This window comes from Ovis aries, chromosome 7 (genome assembly GCF_016772045.2).
Source record: "Ovis aries strain OAR_USU_Benz2616 breed Rambouillet chromosome 7, ARS-UI_Ramb_v3.0, whole genome shotgun sequence".
Taxonomy (NCBI): Eukaryota; Metazoa; Chordata; class Mammalia; order Artiodactyla; family Bovidae; genus Ovis; species Ovis aries.
The window spans coordinates 72,317,594-72,342,139 of record NC_056060.1 but is presented as its reverse complement, the minus strand read 5'-3'; the positions used below and the strand labels follow the sequence as shown (position 1 = coordinate 72,342,139).

Here is a 24,546-nt window from a genome sequence, read left to right as displayed (position 1 = left end):
CTAGTTTGTACCACAAATTGATTTTAAAAAAGAGAATACGAGACATACTGATAAAACTTTTGTTTTTAACATCTCATAAACTACATAAATACTGTGACTGCAATCAAAGTGTTGCCATATTCTGCTTGTATGTATGAACCAATAGTTTATTTAATATATTCTCTTTTAATTAGAGAGGAGTAATGATAATTCAACATAACTTGTATTTATACAGTACCATTTACAAACATTTCTGATTGTAAAATTCATGAGGCAACAGTACAAATGCCTTCCAGCGAAGTGAATGTTTGGGATTGGCCCTCACATTGTGAAAGATATTTAATTCTGTGGACTCATATCAAACGATTTTAAGAAAACTGCCACAGTACAAAGGAATGATTGTGGTTATTTAACCAGGACTTTATAAAGATAGGTCCTGGTAGAATTTGCCATGACCATTAATTTCGGTGATAGCAATCAAGTCACAACTAAAGGGCCTGGGCCAGGGCTGGGGTGGACTGAGGTGGGAAAGTAATGTTGGGGGAATGGAAAACAAGGGGAAAAGATCATCAAATCCTTTTTTTGGTGCTGGGTCTTTGTTTTGAGGTTAAACCTTCTCTGTATATGCTACCATCAACTCAACAATGCTACAATATTTATGCTTCTCAATGTGGCTTATCCAGGCTGTTTCTGTGGTTCTGCCTCCCACAGTATGACTGCTTCTTATCCCCAGGCAGTCATCTGGAGACGCTCTCTCCATCTACGCTGACTGTGTTAATTAAATTGCATTCAGTTATGCAGGGATCCAGGAAAGTGGATTCTCATGTAGATTCCAGGCTTCCTAAGAGCAGTACCCTAGAGTAGTCACACTTCTTCTACTTTTTAATAATAATAAATTTTTAAAAGCCCATCCTTCTGCAACTTGTGATTTCTCAGTGTGTGTGTGTGTGTGTGTGTGTGTGTGTATGTGTGTTGTGTGTTTCTTAAATCTTAAATTAGGAAAGAAAATTATAACAACCTGCTTTTGGACTCAAAATAGAGCACAAATGGAAAAAATAAGAATCACTTGGACAAGATTTATTACCATAAAATACACTACTCATTGGTTCCTTATAGATTTGTTAGGCAAAGGGCAGGTAATTCACACCAGGAAGATACATTAATAGACTGCTTCTCTTTCTAGTAGGAAATGGTGTTTATTATCAGTTTTGCAAGCCAGGCAGTGTCCAAGGCACTTACATAACATATAAGGATTTTTTTTTTCACTTTCAGAAACCAATTGGCTCTTTATGTCACCCTCTTAGATGTGTTCATTCATATGTGTTCAGGTTTCCATTAACACATACATGAAAGTCTCTGTAATTTATACAGGTTCGTTGTTTCTAGATTGCTCAAGTAACTAAAATTAATCAAGCCTTTGTCTTGCTGGATGCACAGAGAAAAATGTTTTTGTTGTTCACTCAGTCATGTCTGACTCTTTGCAACCCCAAGGACTGCAGCACACCAGGCTTCCCTGTCCTTCACTATTTCCTGAAGTTTGCTTAGACTCATGTCCATTGAGTCCATGATGCCAATGTTGGTTATTTGGAAATAGCTTATACTTGGGTACTGATTTCCCACATAAGTCAATGGATTATAGGGGACATCATAATAACTGGCTTGCAAAACTGATAATAAACACCATTTCCTACTAGAAAGAGAAGCAATCTATTAATGTGTCTTCCTGGTGTGAACCACCTGTCCTTTGCCTAACAAATCTATAAGGAACCAGTGAGTAGGTACATCTGCTGTTTTATGGGTAGAAAAATTATCTTTGACTCTGAGACTTATGATCTCATACTTGAATAAGACCTAAATTGAGTGAGTTCTGTCATGTGTTCTCATGACTCACACTATCTAAAAAACATTTCAGGGTCAATTCTAGTGAAAAAATTCACCAAAAGACTGGAAACGTCTTCTGAATATTTAAGCAAATTTTGCAGTGAAAATAAACTGTCCAAAGAAATATAGCTATATGCATTTAAAATGAGACCTCTGGAGTTGAGGGACATAAGGCAAATGCCATCGTTTAAGACCCTTCCTCCCCTACTTAATAAAAGCACCTATATTTCACCAGAAATAAAATTTTATTAGTAACATGTCAAATATGCCTTAAAATACAGTGACCTTTCTTCTTCTTCTAAGTTTAAAAAACAATCCAATAGAAACTAAATCATGACCCAAATATTTTAAATGTGAAAAAGACATATTTTAGATTATGTAACAGATACACATTTTCCCACATAAATGTTGTAGAACACCATCTGTTTGGTTTCTTAGTGCATTCCACAGAACTAAATTTCTGCTTTTCTCCTTTCATTTTGTGACAAACTTATGGCACTATATTTCACAATAGCTATACCAACAATTTAAGACCAAAAGAGAGCCTGACAAAAATCACTTGGCATGCTCAAATCAGATAATTCAGGTGACTCCCTCTTTCACACCAATCCTCACTCAGACACCAACAGCTTACGAGAAATAGAATGTCTGTACCAAAGGGAGGACGTTTCATGGTATAAAACTCAAGAAAGAGTTCAAGACAAGAAGATGAAGTTCCAGGTACCATTTTCAGTTCAGGTTGACCAAATTCTTCAACCCATGCAGATATTCAAGAATGGTACATGACTACCTCCATATCCCCTTTCTGCACTTGACGTAGATAAAATTTATAAATCATTTTCTAGGGATTTTACTGTATAGAATATTGTCATGTTTGTGGCCAGTTTGAAAAATTAGCTTATGATACTTCTTGCCTTTCATTTCTTTGAAGAAAAAGTTTCTATGGAAAGCAGACATGAATGCATATGCTTTGAAAGTAGTAAGACTGTAGGTCTGAGTGTATATTTTCATTCTTAAAGCCACGTAGAGCATCGCTACTCAAAGTGTACTCAGTGAACCAGCAGCACCCATGTCATCTAGGAAACTTGAGAAATGCAGACTCTCAGACTCCACACCAGGCCTACTGAAAAGAGTTTGTATTCTAACTTGATGTCTGGTGACTTGCATGCACAAGATTTGAAAAGTGTTACTGTAGAGGAATCTTCTTTATCCACTCAACTGTAGAATAATCTTTATGGAAAGACAGAAACTTTAATGGAGAAATACAATCCAAAGAGTTCAACCATGAAGGTACAAACTTTTAGACATGGCCCACTTACTAAGGAAATAATAATCATGAGACATGTCACATTGCTGATTTACAGTAATGAAGTTTGATGGGAAAAAAGAACATAAATTTAAATTTCAAATATTACATAAATACTCATGAACCAACTGCTTGAATTAATTACATATGATCTTCCTTTGTTTCCAACCTAAGGTATTTAGCAAAACATGTAGAAATTATAACCATTACATTGAACTCCAGAAACATAAAGATTACCTTAGTGGATAGTTATTTAATGACTATGTCAAATAGTATTTAAAATAATTCTATCAAGAAACTATGATGGATTCTAGTTTGATACACTCTGGAAACCTTTCTCAAGGGGGCTCAACCAGCACCGCATATTGTTGCTTTCTTCCAAATAGTTTTGAATAAATCAGTATCAACAGCATAAATTAGGTAACTAATAACCTGCTGTATACCACAGGGAACGTTACTCAATACTCTGTACTGGCCTTTATGGGAAAAGAATCTTTAAAAACAAAGAGTAGATATATGTATATATATAACTGATTCACTTTGCTGTACACCTGAAACTAACACAGCATTGTAAATCAACTATACACCAATCAAAATTTTAAAAAAAGAGAGGGGAGAGAGTATTAGAACCATAAGCTCCACTTCCGACAGACTGAAAAGACAGGGGTTGGCTGAGCTGTGATTCAGAAAGGAAGCAACTGGGAGAGGAGCACGCCTCCAGCAGCTGATGTTAAGAAATCCCGAGGTTCATTTTAGCAATTTACCAATACAAGGCAAATTAAAGAAAACTGCCCTCTAACTTGAACACCTTCTATACAACCCTCAGACTGTGGTTTCCTGATTCTGCTATCCCTTCAGGGATATCATTGACAATATTAACCTGATTTGCCATGTAAAAGTACATCAAAGTTAGAGAGGTGGGGAGGAGGAATTGTTCTGCACTTTCACTGGTCTCCCTTCCTCACCTACAACCTCTTGTGCCCCAGGGATGAGTGACACCTCCCTTCCGCAGCACTGGTTTTCTCTCATTCTTCCAAGTATAAAATACACTGCAAAGCAGAATGTACTCTCCTTCCATTCTAAAATCTAGCTCAGTATACCTTCTTTTCTCCCTGTGCCTCTTCTTGGCTACAAACACCTTTGGAGATACATGTTTGATAGCCATCCCAGAGTTTGGAAAAGAGAAATGCAAGTGCTACTCCCAGTAAAGAATTCTTATTTTTAAAAATGAAACCAAATATCTCTGAGTTCCTCCCTCATCAATGAACAGCTTGGACAAAAGAATTGTGCATCACTCACCTGTGTCTCCTCAACCCTGGCACCATGCCTGACTCCTAACAGTTAAGCAATAAATGGTGGGGAACTGCACTTATTTAAAAGTCCTCTAGCACTGACTTTATTACATCTTGGGACGCACACTGAAATCCTCTCATGTGTTTGAGATTAACCACATGTACACCAGCTCGCTCACCATTTAGTCTTTCTTCCTGCTTAATTTCTATTTTTCCTTTTCTCATCCACCCAAGGAGTTCCATTTTAGGGATATTTCGTAGTGGTACCACATTTCAGATCATCTATATACTGAATAGAATCTAGTCTTAGGCATCAGTGGTGAGTAAAAGAAAGGATCAATACCCTGTGGGTGTTCAGATTTGGGGAGCACAGCAGACAAAGGAGAGAACAGTTGAGCATAGCAAGCAAGCAACAACCCTCACATGAAACAACTTGCGCTTTCACTTACTAATTCTATGCCTCATATCTCTGCATCTCCCCCTCCTTTTTTCTTCCTCTCTTTTCCTCTCTGTTTCTTTTTCTTCTTCTTTATGAGAACTTAAGGCTGTTTGGGCACCCACAAAATTAGTCTACATGACCAAAGGCACTCATACATTTCCCATCCTATCTTAAGCATGGCTCTTGTCACCAAAGAAAGGATGTCCAGGCTCAAAAAAGTTGTCACTGTTTTCAAAACTTGCCATTGTTTTCCTACCTTTGCATCTCCCATAACAGATCGTGCAGGATGGAGACAGCAGAGCAGGTCCCTATGTAACAGGTTGCCATGGTAAAATCACAGCAATCTCATTGGTTAACTCAGACAAGTTTAAATAGCTTAAATACAAATTATAATTTTTCAATGAGTCAAGATGACATTAGTCAGCTCCTTATCTACGAATTGTTTATTGGAAAAGAAATTAAATGCTCTAAAAGATAGTTTTTAAATAACCTGGTTTGAAATCAACACATATTTCTTAGAAAAGAGAAGCATATTCACAAATATCAATGAATTCTAAGACAGTTCCTTCTCTCTATATGAATGCAGAATTCAGAGAGCTCAGTTAATGATGTCATCAAATAAAACATATTTTATGTCTGTTACAGGTTCATTGCCCAAGAGTTCTTGCATTAAGATTTCAGACAAACAGTAAATTTTACAATATTACACTTTCTTGGTAATTTTTTCTCCCCCTCTCTTTTCAGTCCCAAAGTATACACATTTATATCCTCAAACAATTTCAATATGTTGCATTTTTGTAAGTCATTCTATTAGCACTGGTGCGTTTTTCTTATAGATACTGTCCTAAACCAAGCCAAATGTCCCTATTGGTAAGAAGTTTTAAACTATTAGAGAACTAATTCCATTTTTCAAAGTACATAATTATCCTATCAAATTTGGAGTCTGTTCAATTAATATTTTCATTGTTTAAGAAAACTACATTTTAATAAACATATTCTGAGAAGTAAGGTATGGTATAAGTAGTGAAATAAATTTTTGAAATTTGGTAACAAATTTTGTCCTTAAATTAATTTTTAAATATATTTGTATGTCAAAGCTATCTCACCATTCATACTGAATTGCCTTAAAAATCAACCCCAGTTATAATATTTTAATTTGTTCCAAATCATTTTTCTCTAATTCTGACTGAGCAATTAAATAGAAACCTGATAATCTTATCAGTTATATATCTATGTGGTCTTTAACAATGCATGCTAATTAGGGGACTCATATTCTTTATACCAAAAGCATCCCTGTTAATCGCCCTGATAATTCATTAGAGGGAGCAAGTAGTGAATCAAAACTAAAAACAAAATTCTGTTGAAGAGATAAAGACCTTCTTGATTACGAGATGGCATTCAACAAGGGAAGATACAATGCTGAAAAGTCGCAATGTTTAGATCTGTGAAAACATATGACACTGAAGGCCCAAGCAGTGCCCTTGACTGTTGCTATCATGTATGTATAAAGTGCTCTGAAAGCACGTTAGTAAGCAAATCACTCCAAATCCCTTTAATAATGTTCTTCCATGTCCTGTACAATCCTTACTTTAGGTTCTTATCTTCATTACCATAGTCTATCTAACACTCATCTTTGGGTCTTTGGTATTTTCTTAAATGTACCTTTGGCACCTAGTTTCCCAATCTGTTTTATCAGTTAATGACAATTCTTTAAATGATGTGCGCCATGGAACATAAGTCCAGACATTAAAATCAGACATTTCACTCAAACCTCAAAGAACATCATGAACCATTTCAAACAGTTTCAGGAAGGTATGCAACTTGTTAACTAATTATCTTTCAAATTGCAAAATATAGGAACTTATCTCAACTTCACCACTAAAGGCATTCTGAAACGTTTTGTCAAATAGTGAATGGTCGACTATTATACAAAAATCAGTGCAAAGGTTCATCTAGACAGCCTTAAATGAACTCTCAGATGAAGAAATAACATCATGTAGGATTTCTTGTTCTCACCATTTTTTTGCAGATAAGATTCTTTAAAATTATCTGCCTATTAAAACTGAAGATGACCTGCCTACCCATTTCCTGAGCTTCACGGCCTGTAAATGTGACATCATAAATAAATTTAAATGCAACTAAAGGCCAACCACAAATTTTAATTGACCCCTAGAACTTAGAGATAAGCCCATCTGCAAGGCTATTTTATAAATTCCACTTTTAAAGAGAAAAATCTATGAAGCAAAAAAATAAATGAAATGTAAAATGGATCAGTGTAGAGTGTTCTGGTTGTTAACATTCAGCAGTTAAATTGTAGAAGGTTGGTCACATCTTGAATTGCCACTAATGGTAAAAGGAGAATGGTGTCAATTATTTGGCACAATGCTTGACAAACCAAAGCATTTCAGAAAGGACTGACCCTTCCTTTCATCATTTACAGAAAATTAAATTTGTTCTACCCTTAATCCTCAGGGACAAAACATTATCTGTTTAATATGAATCTGTTACTTTCCACAAGAAGTGGTAGAATTTGGAAATAGGTGGTTTGAAATGTTTAAGTTTGCAAAGGAACTTATTTAGGTCCCTTCCTACGCACACTATCTTAAAAAAAAAAAGGGGGGGCAAGAAAACTTAGCTTCTAAAGCACTTATTCTCTGCTTTATAATACGTGGACATATTTTCGATTTGGCTGGATGATACTAAGGACTGCTGAATAATAACCAGGGTTCTCTCCAATCAGTTCAGCATGCATCTCATCTCTGATCTCAAGGGCACTGATAATTAGTGCCTTATATTAACATCTTCACTATGAACAGTTCAGGCATTTAGAAACAAGGTATCAATGGACTTTAACAGTTAATTTAATTCATTTTATAAATAAGCAACTGAGAATTTTGCTCCAAGTGGCTGCTAGTGTAGCCCATTCCATAAATGGCATTCTCCGAAGCATAAGGCACAATATGATACGAATGCAGCTCTTCGTAATAGAGAGACTGAGAACAGCATTCCTGTACCATAAACTTCAGCCGTTTTCTTGTATCAGAATAAGCAGTCTTATAACAGGGAGCTTCTTTAAAGTATTCATAGCTCTCTTTCTCCGTCTCTAGATGGATCTTCCTCAGCAAATTGTTAATTAACACAGACCTTCTTAAGTAGGTTTCTGGGTCTTCAAGAAATCTGAGCTTCTCAAGAGAAAGTTTAAGAATGCAGGTCCTGTCCTCAGGCAATATCAGGTGCTGAAAAGCAAATACAACCATCATTCAATCGACATTTTAGAAAAATGAAAACAAGAACCTTTGCTATTGACAAGACTCAAACAAAATTTAAAAGTATACCCTTACTTTTGGAAAATACCCATGGTAATCTTGATGTAAATCTTCTTCTTCTGCATATTTTCTCTTAAAGTAGGCTACTTTCGACGTTGTTAACGTATATGTTAATACTTTTGTTGGATAAGCTAAACAAAATAAAATAATTGGAGAAAAGTCAGATTTTACTATAGCGAAAGAGTGTTTAAAAACAAAAGTTCTACTTGTCAAAGGAAACTGATGACCCCAGAAACTAACATTTTCTCTTTACTTACTAAGCAACACAGTGAAGAAGTCAGTGGCAATTGTCCTGTGGCTAAGAAGCCTGTTTGCAGGCAAATGACACTATTCAGACCCAAAATATAGGTTCAAGTTTGGGGAATTATATTTATTTTCTTATGCAGCCCCTTAGAAGCAAAGTATTAGAATTATGATACATTCTTGAAGTGTTAGTCACTATGTCTGTCCAACTCTTTGCAATCCCATGGACTGTAGCCTGCCACACTCTTCTGTCCATGGAATTCTCCAGGCAAGAATACTGGAATGGGTAGCCTTTCCCATCTCCAGGGGATTTTCCTGACCCAGGGATCTCCCACACTGCAAGCATATTCTTTATTGTGTGAGCCACCAGGAAAGCCCCCAATCCTCTATTTAATGTTATGCCATTTAATGTCAAAACATATCCACATTTGAAATTGATGCACAAAATGAATGGAAAGAAATGTTATTTTTCATCATGCTTTTCATTATACTGCTTCCCTTACAGAAGGCATTTAATGTTTCTTGGTTAACCAAATATATGTAAAATGGTTGGTGACCCAATTATATACTTTAAATAAATAATCGCATGTCTACAGACAAACCCTATTATATGGTCATGGTATAACCATCCTCATAACACCTGGCTTAGCATAGGTTAATCATAAGCAAACAGTTCAAATATCACACTGATTAGAAAACTTGACCTTGGTATAATTTTTAAAGTAAAAATGTTGTTCTCTCCTTTAATACACTATTGTTGAAAAACCTAACTTGTTTAGGGAAGGATGGTGTTCTGGAGGCCTATTTTCAGAGGTTTGGTTTAAAGGGAATTTTTAGTCTGTACACTAGGTGGTGCTCTTATCATGGAAAAGAGGCAAGTATAGCTTTGAACCCTAAAGATACAGAAGGCGCTTCCTAGTGAAAGCACTGAATGAATTTAGAACAGAAATTTGAGTCCAGTTCAGTACTCATTCAACCTCAGTAGACCAGATCAGAACATAAAATTTATACTTAAGCATTATCAATTTTACCGTTAAACACACCTTTGAATATTTCTGGGTGTTGAGACCATTTGATTCACAAAATGAGTAGTTAATTAATGTGTTGGCTAAATAAATTCATGGTTAAGACATTTGATGTTTTTTCCCTGACATCTTGAATTTTTTAAATCTTAACTATTAAAAACATACTCTTTAAAAACATGACTCTTCTAAGTTTTCCTCCTGTTGGTGGCATCTGTATAACATTTCCTGTAGCTTTTTGTAGCTGGGTGGTTTTCCTTAACCAGTAGGAAAATCTACCAAAACAAAAAAACAAAAAAAATCACACCTAAAATTTTCCAAATTTTCACTGGCACAGCTGTGGATTATAAACCCAAGAGAGTCTTAAATTAGAGTTGGCATGTTCTGTAAGGGAAATAAGAATTTTAAGCCACTGGTGCGTCTGACCTAAAAAGAGATCAATGTGTAATGATCATTCACAACTGAAAAAGTCAGTACACAATTCCTGAGTTCAGTTAGCACATCTCAGTTTATATGAAATTTTCACAGATTTCAAAGGTTAGAAAAAAAGGAAAACAAAATTATTTGTAATGAAAACATCAGTGAACCTAGTTTTCTCAGGGGCTGTTTTTTTAGTTAACATTTTCTTAGGTGTATTTTTGAGCTTCCCCAGTGACTCAGATGGTAAAGAATCTGCCTGCAATGAGGGAGATCTAGGTTAAATCACTGGATTGGGAAGCTCCCCAGGAGAAGGGAATAGCTACCAACTCCAGTATTGTTGCCTGGAGAATCCCATGGGCAGAGGTGCCTGGCGGGCTACAGTCTATGGGGATGCAAAGAGTCAGATATGACTGAGCTACTAACACACTAACACTTAAAGGACTGAATCAATAAGGAAGCAAAATTTTGGGTTATTCTGTGATAACAATTAATTATTACTTATTGCTTTTTAAAATTTTTTAAACTTTTTACTTTAGAGTATAGCCTGTTAACAATATTGTAACAGTTTCAGGTGGACAGCAAAGGGACTTAGCCATACATATACATCCATTCTTCCCCAAACTGCCCTTCCACTCAGGCTGCCACATAACATTTAGTAGAGTTCCCTGTGCTATACAGTAGGACCTTGTTGGTTAACCATTTTAAATATAGCAGTGGGTACATGTTGATTCCCAATTCCCTATCTCTTCCCCTCACTCTTCCCCTGGGCAACCACAAGAATTACCGATTTCTTTTAAACCACTTAACCCGTTGATGCCATTATGGTTCTCAAAAGTTAGGAAGCATTAGAATTGTCTCTCCTAAAAACGCCAATTGCTGGGTCCTACCCCCAGAACTTCTAATTCATTGTGTCTGGGCTAGGAACAGAGAATTTCTATCTCTCACAAATTCCCAGGTAATGCTGAAGTTGCAGACCTGGGGACCGAATTTTGAGAGCCTCTATGTGATAGCACTAGGCAAGCGTAGTAGTAGCACTACAACAGCAAGTTGAAAACAGAACATTCAGCCCATCAACTGATTGCCTGATCGTGAGACTGCCAAGCAACTGACTTGATTGATTTTTGTTGTTGTTATTGTGACATTGGCTACATTGACTTAGATGTTTTAGCTTTATGAGCAAAGCCAGACTCCATTTAAACTAGTAGTGAAAAATGAATGAGATCACTTTTCAACATAAATTCCTCAGTTCACATTAAGAAATATCAATGACTGACAGTTATTAGCATTATAAATGACTGGACAGGTCACTAATTTTTTTTTAAAAAAGGTTCGATGAGTTACTGTAGTGCAAGAAAGGGTGAGGAAAGATTTGAAAATATAAATATATATGTATATACATTCACATATATATTTGTAAGTAAACACATATTCATTTATTTTACAAAGTAATGCAATGTCTACAGCATTAATAGCCAAGTAAAGGCCTTTTAGTGAATGACACAAGGCAGGGCAGGTGGCAACTTAGAAAAACAAGTATCAAATAAACCACGTGATGATCTGGTAAAATACTTTTTATTTAACAATAAGACCAAAAAATATGTATGGTCCCAAGCAAGGTTCATAAAGACTCTGTCTGCTGTATTCAGGCAGTTATCCTAAGATAGAGAATGTATTGGACCCTGGAAACACAGTAAATTCTCAGGGGTTTAGGTTTGCGTCTCAGCTCTGTGGACGACACACTTAGCCACTTAGTTTATTGCTCTTAAAAAATACCCCCATGGGTTGTTGAAATGCTGAAAAGCTTTCACAGCTGGTATCCATTCGACAATTACTTCCTTGCATGCTGTTTAGCTATTCACAATGTTTTCGGCATCAAATTTTGGAGGATGCTTTTAGCCACTTTGAGGCTTAAATATATAGCAAACATAAGTTCCTACATCTGTTTTCTTGGCTGGATGAAAATTCAAAAAATTCAGAGCTGGGAACTATTTATTGATCACGTGTTCAGCCTACATGATCTACAGATGGGGAAACTGAGACCCAGAAGGGTTCAGTGGTTTTCAATTTGGTGTGTGTGGCAGAGAGTCTGGGTTTTTAAGGCAGGTGGAAGTGGTCCAGATCCACCACTTCTTAGTCGTGTGACCTTGAGAAACTTACATGAACACTCCACAAATTTCATTTGTTAAGTGGGGATAGAAGTAATACTGGCTCACAGGATCACTGAAATAATTCGTGGAAAGTGACTGGCATTATGCCCAGAATATAGTAAGCCCTCAATCAAATCCTAGTTCTTATTAGGGCCAATAGGCACAGATCTATCCCAGAAGCAAATCCTAGCCTGGCCTTCTAGCTTTGACCTTAAGATTCTTTCTACCACCCTGCCTCCTAGAGATACTAGATTATAATTAGAGACTTAAATCTATGTGTGTGTGTGTGTGTGTGCGTGCGTGCGTGCACTCAGCTGTGTCCAACTCTTTGCAACCCCATGGACTGTAGCCCACCAGGCTCCTCTCCATGGGATTCTCCAGGCAAGAATACTGGAGTGGGCTGCCATTTCCTCCTCCAGGGGGTCTTCCTGACCCAGGGATAAAGCTCAGGTCTGCTTTATCTCCTGCACTGGCAGGTGGATTCTTTTCCACTGAACCATCTGGGAGGCCCCAACTAGAGAGTACTTCAAATGATCAAGATGAAAATAGCACAGATACTACAACAGTTCCAAGAAAATGCTTCTAGATATATTATCACTGGTTATACAGTTCGGGTGAAGGAAATGTAACTGTTTTTTAAAATATCCAAATAGTCATTTGAAGAACTAAAGTTACTCTGAATTTCCAAATAAGTTTGCCTGTTATGACCCAGTAAACGTACATAAATCTATTTATATAATTCTCCCATAGCTAAAAAGCCCAACTCAACCGAGACTATTATTCAAATAAAGCTGATGAAATAGACAAGAAAAAATAAAATGGCCTCTGTCTTCACAGTCCATGTCCTGAACTCTGAGAACAGCGTATAAATTATAAAATTGAATGAGGCTGAGCCTAAATTTATCTCCGAAAGTAAAATGGCTAATGCTGACTTGAATATTCAAATTGTTTTTAATACTCTAACCTCTGGGTACATAAAATATCTGTGCCAACCACAATGTCTTTCCTAGTCTAAAATGTCAACAAATGAAAAGTCACAGAACAGAATGACCATCCTTGTCATTAGAGTTCTGACAGAACAATTTATACATATTTCTTTAAATAAATGTTTAAAATGTAATTACAAATGGTTGCTTAAATGCTCTTTCTAACTCTTCTTCTTCTGCCTCCAGACAACTGAAATCCCATTAGCACACAAGTGATTTCATTTGGTGCACAGCCCATGGGCAGTACATTAAGGAAAAATCATCAGCAAATTAATTTACAAACACTTCAAGAGTACAGACTATCATAAAAGGACAACTCTTGTGATAGTAAAACCATTCTTTGCCCAAAACTGTAAAAAACCTAAGAAACGGTAAAGAAGTGATGAATTTAACATATCTTAATTTTGGTAAGGTTTTCATTTTCTACCCCACAATACTTTAATCAAAACAGGACTACCACAAAAACAGAGTTTAGACCATCCTATTGGCTGTATGCCTCTGTACCCAAAATCAAAGGAAGAGTTTGATCAATGCGGAAAATAAAGAGCTTCTAGTCAGATCAACAACCAATCCGTGATGTGGACAAACCACGTGACTCACCTTCCAGTCTCTCAATGATTTCTCTTTGCCTAGCGTTAGCCTGGGATGAGCTTTAAAAAAGTATGTATCCCTGCTGCTGCTAAATTGCTTCAGTCATGTCCGACTCTGTGTGATGCCAGAGACGGCAGCCCACCAGGCTCCCCCATCCCTGGGATTCTCCAGGCAAGAACACCGGAGTGGGTTGCCATTTCCTTCTCCAATGCATGAACGTGAGAAGTGAAAGTGAAGTCACTCAGTCATGTCTGACTCTTAGCGACCCCATGGAATACAGCCTTCCAGGCTCCTCTGTCCATAGGATTTTGCAGGCAAGAGTACTGGGGTGGGGTGCCATTGCCTTCTCCGATGTATCCCTACATATATACATAATGCTTTGCCGATGGCAAAGCTACTGAAATCCTTCCTTAAGTGCCATGGGCACACCTGTTTACAAAGAGCTACTCTACCTCTCAATGTTAGTTACATTCTGCAATCTTGCTGCATTGGCTACAGACAATTCAGCATGATCTTCCAGGACACTGGTTCTGATCTCAGTTCTACAGTTTATTTTCTTAGTGACTTAGGACAAAGTATTTAATCTCAAAGAACCCTGAGTTTCCTCATTGATTCAGTTCAGTTCAGTCACTCAGTCGTGTCCAACTATTTGCGACCCCATGGACTTCAGCACACCAGGCTTCCCTGTTCATCATCAACTCCTGGAGCTTGCACAAACTCATGCCATCGAGTCGGTGATGCCATCCAACCATCTCATCTTCTGTCATCCCCTTCTCCTCCTGCCTTCAATCTCTCCCAGGATCAGGGTCTTTTCCAATGAGTCAGTTCTCATTGATTAAGTGAGGCCAAATATCAAAATCACTGAGTTGTCCATGGATTAAATGAGATGTTTAAAAAGCACTGAAAGCCTGTCATACATCCACATATTTTCTGCTCAATATTACACATTACTATTGCAGTGGCCTTATTTTTGAAGCCATATATGTGAGTGTATACATGCCACTCAGCAGCACTATGTTGTATGGAGGACATCTGTCCTCTCTTTAGTGTTAAGCAGAGGATGCATGAAACATCCGTGAGTGGATTCAAGAAGACAGACAGGTGCAATATGCAAGGCTGTACTGCTACATCTTCTGTAGACCTTTAGCTTTGCTGATGTTTAGCAATATCCCATCAATCTTCTCCCTCATAACCCCTTGCCTGGCACCTTTCTGGATAATACGCTCTAGAGGAGCAGAAATCATTGCCAGTTTTTAGCTGTGAATCAATGGAGCAACCTGTTCCTTCAGAAGTATCTTCCACTCCAGGCACACGATTGACCCTACTTGCAGTTTAAAATTACCAACAAGTTGCAGCTTCTGGAGAACTTTCTAAGGAACTTCCAAGGGATACTGACAGCCAGGGAGTTACAGATTTTTTTCAAGAAACTAGCAGCATAAAGAGAGCCCCAAGCACAGATATGTAATATTAAATCAAAGACCATTTGATGTTCCACACGCCTACCTTGTTTCACTGGTGATGGTCTCAGAACCAAAGAGAACATCTTTAAATGGACAGGATCAGCCAGGGAACCATATTTACCTTTGATACTGCACTGCAGCCTACATAATGAGATCTGGCTCTACTAATGAGAGAGACGCAGTGCAGCAGGTTCCTGGGGGAAGTTTTGTGACTTATCGCCCCTCGGAAGTGCATTCCTTATTTTGAAGGATGAGGCTCCCTTACACTCTACCTTTTACCTTAGAAAGTGGGAATGAATCAGAAAGAACACTGGCAAAACAACCGCACTGACAGGTGGAGGTGACAGGAAACATCAACAATGTCTAGGGAAATGCTCTACTTCCTTAGGCACCCCAGTCTGTTGCTCAGAGAAGGGTTTTAAATCCCTGCTATGTGTATGGAAGTAGCCTTTTTTTTTTTTAAGTATAGTTGATTTATAATGTTAGTTTCAAAGCGAATCTACTATACATAAATGTATATCCAGTCTTTCTTTTAGATTATTTTCCCATGTAGATCACTACAGAGTATTGAGTAGAGTTTCCAGTGCTACACAGGCGGTCCATGTTAGTTATCTATTTTATATGTAGTCGTGTATCTATGTGGAGAAGGAAATGGCACTCCACTCCAGTACACTTGCCTGGAAAATCCCATGGACGGAGGAGCCTGGTGGGCTGCAGTCCATGGGGTTCGCAAAGAGTCAGACACGACTGAATGACTTCACTTTCACATTTCACTTTCATGCATTGGAGAAGGAAATGGCAACCCACTCCAGTGTTCTTGCCTGGGGAATCCCAGGGATGGCGGAGCCTGGTAGGCTCTCGTCTATGGGATCACACAGAGTCAGACATGACTGAAGTGACTTAGCAGCAGCAGCAGCAGCAGTGTGTCTATGTTAATCCCAATCTTTCAATTTATCCCCCCTTATACCCTGATAACCAAAAGTTTATGTTCTACATCTGTAACCCTATATCCATTTTGTAGATAAGTTCACTTGTACCCTTTTTTATACTCCCCATATAAGATATGATATTTGTTCTTCTCTGTCTGACTTATTTCACTCAGTTTGACAATCTCTAGGTCCATCCATGCTGCCGCAAATGGCATTACTTCATTCTTTCTAAGGCTGAGTAATATTCCATTGTATATATGCACCTGCTGCTGCTTCTGTTATTCAGTTACTAAGTCATGTCCAACTCTTTGAACCCTAAGGACTGTAGCCCACCAGACTCCATGGGGTTCTCCAGGCAGGAATTCTGGAGTGGGTTGTCATTTCCTTCTTCAGGGGATCTTCCTAACCCAGGGATTGAACCCAGGGATCAAACCCACTTCTCCTGCACTGACAGGTGGACTCTTTTACCACTGAGACACCCAGGAAAAATATATGTACCACATCTTTGCTTCCATGTCCTCTTGGCTATTGTAAATAGTGCTAAGGTATCACCTTACACTAGTAAGAATGGCCATAATTTAAAAAAAAATCTACAAACAATAAATGCTGGAGAGGGTGTGGAGAAAAGGGAACCCTCCCACACTGTTGATGGAATGTAAACTGAACAGTCATATGGAAAATAGAATGAAGATTCCTTAAAAAACTAAAAACACAGCTACCATATGATCCAGTTACCCCACTCCTGGGCATATATCCAAATTTGAAAAGATTTACTTAATTTTACAAATTTACTTAATTTGAAAAGATCCATGCACCCTGATGTTCAAAGCAGTAGTCTTTTCAAAAGTACCTCATTTGTAACACCATCATTTTCTTCCACTTTGACACTACCATCGAGTTTGGGTAGATCACCAAAAAAATTAAGCCAGATATCCAGAAGTGTTGTAGAAAAACATAAATTAAACCTAATCATTAACTTTACTCACTAAGAATAGAGTCATTCCTCAATTTCAGGGCACTGGTTCCAGGGCCCCCACAGATACCCAAATCTATAGATGCTCAAGTCCCTCATATAAACTTACATTGTACAGTTGGCCCTCATATTTGTGGGTTCCATGCCCTTGAACATCTTGCTCTGGAGTTGGTTAATTCTCTGCCCTCACTCATTACTGCCTCATTTATGTCACCACCTGGAGTTGTTGTGGTGATAAAATGTTCTTTATTCACTAAAGAGTAATAGACACTTCTTTAAGTTACATTGTGTTCAACTCTTGCATACCACTTAGTAGATGTCTTATCTCCCACATAAGATACTGAGCCATAAAGCGGTAAAATAAGACTCCAGGTTTCTGAGTCCTGATTCTCTTTGCAATGTCCCCAACTTTTCTTCACATCTTAACCCATGCCCCCTTTTAATAAACATTTTAAAAGTAACACAAATTCTGATACACCACCATGGAGGGGATTTTCCAGGTTCCCTGTCCCTCCTCTCCTCTTGATTATCACTAATATTTAGAAGACTCATATATTTCTATCTACCAAGAAGATTTATTTTTTGCATTTTACTTTCTATAATTCATAGCATGAGAAAAGGTTTAAGTTTTTCTAAATATAGTTACATTACAATACGGAACATAACACTAGCAGATCCTTTGTTAATATCCTCCCACTCCTATTGAGAATTATGGCAGCAAACTAGATATCTGCTTTTAGCCTGTTAAATTTAATCGTGAAAAATTAAAAAATAATTGTGTTAAACTAAAAAGTGGATACATTAATGCAATGTATTGAGACTATCTAGATAGACAGCTTACTAAAAATAAGATGGAAGGCAGGGAGTGCTGACAAAAATTAGCCCCTCCCAATATCTAAAGATGTACTTCTTCAGTTTTCATATTGCACAGTTATGGTAAATTTGCTCCCTGCTTCTGAAACCATTATATAGGCTTTTTCTGGGGTTCTGAAGCATATTGCTTTGACAGATACAACAACCTGAACTGGTTGTGCCTTGGCTCTAGAGCTATTGTTGGGATGTTGGTATTTTGACAGTGAAAGCCAACTGGCAAGAGTCCTCAGTGGAAAGCGCAGATGTAGAGGCAGTGGTCTCAGCATCTTAAACCTTTCAACATTTCTCCATGTTTCAAAGCATCTTCTAAATCCCACGAAAGTAACATGACATAAAACTGAATGCAGAATGATGTTCATGAACACCTAAAAACTTCCAAATAGAGTACTGGATGAAAAATTGAAACTATAACTTGATTTCAGTTATAACTTGCTTGATCTTAGCCTTAAGTCTTAGTATACTCCTAAGCCTTAAGTATACTCCTCTCTATAAGACATGATATGTTCAAGTGCAGCTGGTCTTCCCATTGACAAGAGAGACTAGCTACACTGGCTAATTACAAATTGGTGAAATGTTTTTTCATGCTCTTAGAATCTACTAATGTCTCTAGGATTAAATGCTTAGGTTATAATGATTTGTTTTCATTTATTTAAACACCATTATAATATTTTCTGGTGAATGACTTTAAATAGATATGGTCATCAAGATCGCACAGTAAATATTCTGCACATTATACATTCATGATAGAATCAAAATTAAAATTTAAGAACTATTTTCACTTGACCTTTTGATTATGACAGTGGTTTCAATGAAAGAGCAGACTCATTCACATAAACTGAAGGGCCCTGAATGATTTTAAACTTCTATGCATATTAAATAGGGATAGGATGTATAGAAATTACTAATGCAAAGGCTAATAATGCATATACATGAGCCAACACTTATGGTTGCTTTACTCAAACTTTCCTCAGATTGATAGCATGACTAGAACTCTATATGTATCTCATGACAGCTGACAGTAAATTTTATTGGTCTCTTTATGGTGAGAAACAAATCCAATAAAATGTAGTAATTATGATGGAGGAAGGAAAACAGGTGGATGGTGCTAAAGACTAATGAAACAAGCATTTCGGGACTCAAGCAGTCATCTTTAGTGCTTAAAATTATTAAGCTACAGATATTTCAATAAGTGATCAAACAGACCAGTACTTGTAAAGTCTCAAGACATCCACAAAAACTAAACAACCAGATTAGAATAAATTTTCAAATAGGTTTCTGAATAAAATTGCTCAATTATTTATTTTTGCAAAAGGAGGTAAGGAAAGAGAAGAAATATGCCATGGTATATTTTTATGTATTTAATTATAATCTGCTAGACTGGTTACCTATAGGAACCGCACATGGATAGCTCAGTACATGTGAAAGTTACACAACACTGGAGGACTGAACACTCAGTAAAAGACTATGTTATATCCTGAAAATTGAGTTAACATGCTTGACACTCATGGGTTTCTATCACAATGACTTCAATGCAAATTAAATTTTAAAAATCACCACATTCTCTTTTTGCAGAGAGCTCTCTTTATTGCCTTCATTTCAGACATGTACCAATGTGCTCATAGGGTTTCCGCTTGACATGTTCGCCAAGCCAGGCTACCTAATTTGGCCCCACCCTACTCATATGAGTCTTCAGGAGGAAAATCTGCCAGCCCACAAATGTCCTTTCTACAGAAAACCTCTATTGACTTCTACCCAGCAACCATCTATATAAACAACCCCTTATATTGATCTTGTAAGTTATGGTAATGCTGCATTAGCATTTATTTCTCTGGATACATATTTAAACAGTAATTTCTTTTAAGCTAGTGATTACCTGGTAATGCTGAATCAATCTGAAAAGTGTATTTCTAGGACAGCTTCAGAAAATCTGGTGAAAGTTCCCCTTTTCACAGTGAGCATTTCTCAAAGCCTCAGACTCATGAATGGCTACCTGAGGTTTTGAAACAAGGAGAGAAACACAAATAACATTGGAAGAGTCAGAACTGCACTGACTTGAACTGGTTATCAAGTCAGGAGAGGGCATGCAATAGGAAGATACTAAGATGTTTGAGGTGGAGTTGATCTGGACCAAAGAAGTAAGTAAACCTTCAAAAATACACCGTTACTATAATATTCTCCATTTAATTTAATTGTAAATATGAGGACTCTTAACTATTCTAAGAAATGTGGAAAGAAATGAATAACATCTCATCACATATTTACTGGGCAATTATTTGGGGGACGTTATTAGTAGATTGATTTTTAAAAACAGGTATAATTAGTTCTTTAAATGCCAGACTTTTGTATGATTTCAAGAAATATTCTCTCTAACAATTCAGCAGTTAACTCAAAACAGACTTACTCAATCGTTCACTGGAATACACACTATTTCACACAAGATTTGAAATTGTCAAAGGGTACTTTATCTTTGAAGACAGTTTTTCTTTAAAGGGCCATGTTTAACTGCACCTTTATTTTTACATGGATGTATGCTTACAGATCTCATCATCTTCTATATTTAGAGAGATGAGCTTTCCAAAGGAAGATAGGCAGCCAATGAGGAGGATCCCGTCAAAAGAGAGGTGAGTTACTATGGTTACTTTTCAGGAGATTGAGTAACAGTGAACTGGCTGCTCCCAGCCAAATGGACCCTTTCCAGAGCCGGACCTAAAAAGAATGTTGCTCTCCATACGTGTTGATTCAATTAGCCAAAGCTACACTATCCTTTTCGCCTTAACCACAGGTTTTCTTTGGGATCTCACTGCTTCCAGCCCTCCTAGCTGCACACAGGCAGTAAAGTCAAAGGAAAAACAGGGAGGACTGAAAACTTCCGAGCACAAATCTAACAGCGACGGGCAGGGGCATCTGCAAGAACAATCCCAAGATTTAAAGAAGAAAAATCAAATCATATTGTTCGGGACCACCAGCTAGCTACTTTTCAATGACTGGGGCGGGGTGGGATCCCAGAACACGTCCGATCCACGCCCTCAGTGAAAGAGTCTTTTCTGAGCCTGAGGCGGGCACCTGGCTGGATAAGTTCAGACATACCTTGCAAGCTGGGTCCACTCACCCGGAGACCGGCGCATGCACCTGTTTCATAAAGGCGCGGGGTTCGGTGCTCCCTCCCGCTTTTACGGCGCTGTCACTCTTCAGAAGGGCACTGACAGCGACAGCGACGGTGGCGGTGGCGCGACAGTGGCAGCGGCTGCAACTGCAGCTCGGCGGGCAGCCCTGGCTCCTGCAGGTCCGTCCCTCCAGTCTCTGAAGCGCCTCTCGCTCGGGGTTCGCAACGCGAGGCAGGCTCGCAGCTGTTCTCAGCTCGCATTGGACCAGAGGGAGCAGATGTTATCCGGTTGCTAGGAGCGTTGCTAGGAGGCGATGACGCCCCTCCATAGCTCGGGAGCAACTTTTCTGCAGGTCGGTGCGCTGGTGGGGGCTGCTGGGAGGAAGGTTTAAGAACAGGAACCAGGAAGGTGGCGAACAAAGAGCCCCAATAGAGGGTCCTGTACTCGCCCGAACTGAGGCCTAAAGAACCGGTTGGGTTGCTGCGGTCGGGTGAACGCCGTGGCTCTGCGTGCCGGGCTTCAGGCCCTGGTGCGCTAGCCTGGGCAGGTGATGATGGCCGCGCCTCTTATGGGAGGATCACTCGCTGCAGGCCCTGGCTGGGTGTCCTGTAGAAGGATCGGGTTTGGGCATGCGGAGAGGGTTGGCACTTCCAGCGGCTGAGGAAGCAGCAGGACTCTGTTAGTGCCTCTAGACCCGCTGGGATGCTATTCACCTTGGGGCAGGTCCCTGGCAAGGTGAGAGATGAAGGAGTGTGCGTGTGTGAGGAGGTGAGGCGCATGGGACAATGAGTAGAGGATCTTCCGCCCTCTGGGACTCTTCTCTCCAGTGTGTTCCTGTTTGTGTCTGCAGGTTTGAACATTTGATAGATTTTGAAGAGGGGAAAAACAACTAATACATGGCAATCAGTCCAGAGTCTAAATCCTTTTGGCACTGTCTGTGGCTGCCTACTGGTATAGTGCCAAAGGTTTCAGAAAAAAATGACCCTGTGGTCTGAAGTACTTTATGCAGTTAGAAAGGCTTTATTTTGATCCAGTGGCTAATTAAAACCTCAGGCTAATAAGCAAACTTCTTTAAAATGAAAATATACAAAAGAAAACGTACTTTTCACAAAGGAGACTGGAGAAGGTAGGCAAGTATCAGTCATTCACACTTTAGTATAAAGTCACCCAAAAGCTTGTGCTGTCTCTGTACTGTATCACTCAGGCTATGTTTTTATTTTTTTATCATCACTTCTTGTTGTTGTTGTTGTTCAATGGGGTTGTTGTTCTTGGGTGGAGGGGGATGTTGAGAATGCCAATGTGGGCAAATTTGGGTAGCCAGTGAGCCAAATGAAAGAAGGGAAGATGACAAACATAGCAGAGAAATTTTGCCAAGTGCTATTCTCAGAAAAGGAATATCATTGAAGAAGTAGATACACAACTTCCCTATAGGGTCAGGTCAGGGTCTGGAAGGAAGAGGACACCTCTGGGAATCAATTAAAAAGAAAAGTTGCTTTCTTTGGAGCCAGAGCAGAGCTGCTATACACTGTCAAGCTGACTCCTGCAATGGCAGATTTTCTTCACAGTTCAAGGGGCTACAGAAAGTGGCCCTACAAATTTCAGGGACCTCTGCCCCTTGGGTACCCAGTACCAACTTAATACCTATAATAGAATGCAGAGTTAAGAGTTTGTTGGCCCTAAGATTGAAATACTGTAAACTTGTACTAATAATAAACTCAATTTTAGACATCCACTCACAATACACATGTATATCAAATCATTATGTTGTATGCTTTAAATATTTTAGAGTTTTGTCCGTTACACCTCTGCAAAGTAGTAAGGGAAAGTTGGTAACTTAAAATCCATCTGGAAAAAAAAAATAAGTAGGTCGAAGATCTGATGATTTCATGCCAGCTATAAGGTAAGAAAGGTGGCTTTGAGACTGGCACACCTCAAATCTGGGCAATGGCCACAGCCAGAATTATACCACTACTACCTGTTCTAAGTGAGGAAAGGAGCTGCTATCTCAGTCAGCCTTGCCTTCTTGGCTAGCTTATTTCCAGAGGCGCTCTCCTTTGCTGTTCATGGCCCACTTTTTTCAGGTTCCTTGAATCGGGAAGGTTCTCATTGGTCTCAGGTATTTTGTACATGCTGTTTCCCCTTCCTTAATGTGCCTCTCTTTCACCTGGCTTACTCCTACTCAGCCTTCAAGTCTCAGCTTAACTACCACTTCCTCATAACTACTTACTTCTTTAACTACCCACTTCCTGAGTGACTTTCCCTCACAGACTTCCACCAACTAGATTAACCCCCTAATTACGTTCCCAATCTTCCTACTGATCCCACTTCACAACAGTCATCACACCAGGTTTTCAGCTAGTCCCACCTTGTTAACACTGTGTCCCCAGCACCTAGCACACAGTACCTGGCTGCGTTGTGTTAGTTGCTCAGTCGTGTCCAACTGTGACTCCATGGACTGTGGCCCACCAGGATCCTCCATCCATGGAATTCTCCAGGCAAGATTACGTGAGTGGATTGCCATTCCCTTCTCCAGCAGTACCTGGTACATCAAAGCTAATTATGATGACATGCGTGTGCGTGGTATCACCCAGCCTGGCTTGGGGCTTCTGTTTTCACCTTAGCTGTGTAGCTATCAGTTAGTGAACTTACATAAGCCATACGGGTGGCCACTACTTGTTGTCCTTTTTGTTAAGTGAAGGAGAGGAAAAAACTCTATTACACAGAAAACTGTTTTCTTCCCTTAATGAACATTGTATTGGTACAGCAACTTCTCTTCCCTCTTAAACCACTTTATAAAGGTCACTCACTCTCTGTACACCTAAAACTAACATAACATTGTAAATCAACTATATGAAGTGAAATGAAAGTTGCTCAGTTGTGTCTGACTCTTTGCAACCTTGTGGACTATACAGTCCATGGGTAGCCTTTCCCTTCTCTAGGGGATCTTCCCAACCCAGCAATCAAACCCAGGTCTCCCACATTACAGGCGGATTCTTTACCAAATGAGCTATGTGCCAATATAAAATAAAACTCTTTTAAAAGAATACTGCCTATGGCTGAATGTTATTAGAAAAAAGAAAACTTTAACTGACTTCCACTAAAAAAGTCACTGTCTGGATTTTAATGGCATTGGAAAATAACCTAAAAGTCATTTATACTCCTAATTCTTTTCCTCCAAAGTAGGTGTGAGTCCTTTGAGCTGAACTGTTTCATCTTTCCTTAAAATTCTTTCCCAACCTCAGGTAAAACATAGCCTCCATCATCACATGCTGCATCTCTATGGAGCAAAAGAAAAAAAAAATCTGTTTAGAAGCAGCTAGCTAACTTGACCAACATGGACAGAACTTCTAGTATACGATATTAGAAAAGACCAGGAAATTGCCTTTTTTGCTGTCAATATAACTCATCAAATAATTACCAAATTCCGCTTCATCTTGAGGGACCACCTCAAGAAAAATAACAGATGTTTGAAGACACGAAGGAAAGGTCAAGGTAATCTCAAGATCACACAGTTACTTGTTGGTAAAGTCAGAAATAGAAACAGGTATAAGAGTTTAATCTGTACTGAACCACAC

General features: G+C 38.6%; 1 long non-coding RNA gene across 1 annotated transcript; it reads right to left on the bottom strand.

Moving 5' to 3' along the window:
* Positions 1–5,322: 5,322 nt before the first annotated feature.
* On the bottom strand, positions 5,323–21,169 carry LOC106991288 (uncharacterized). Its single transcript, XR_003589935.3, has 4 exons — positions 20,955–21,169; positions 19,741–19,857; positions 8,239–8,354; positions 5,323–8,133 (listed from the first exon to the last, which is right to left on the bottom strand). It is a non-coding gene; the product is annotated as an uncharacterized LOC106991288 (long non-coding RNA).
* Between the last annotated feature and the right edge of the window lie 3,377 nt (positions 21,170–24,546).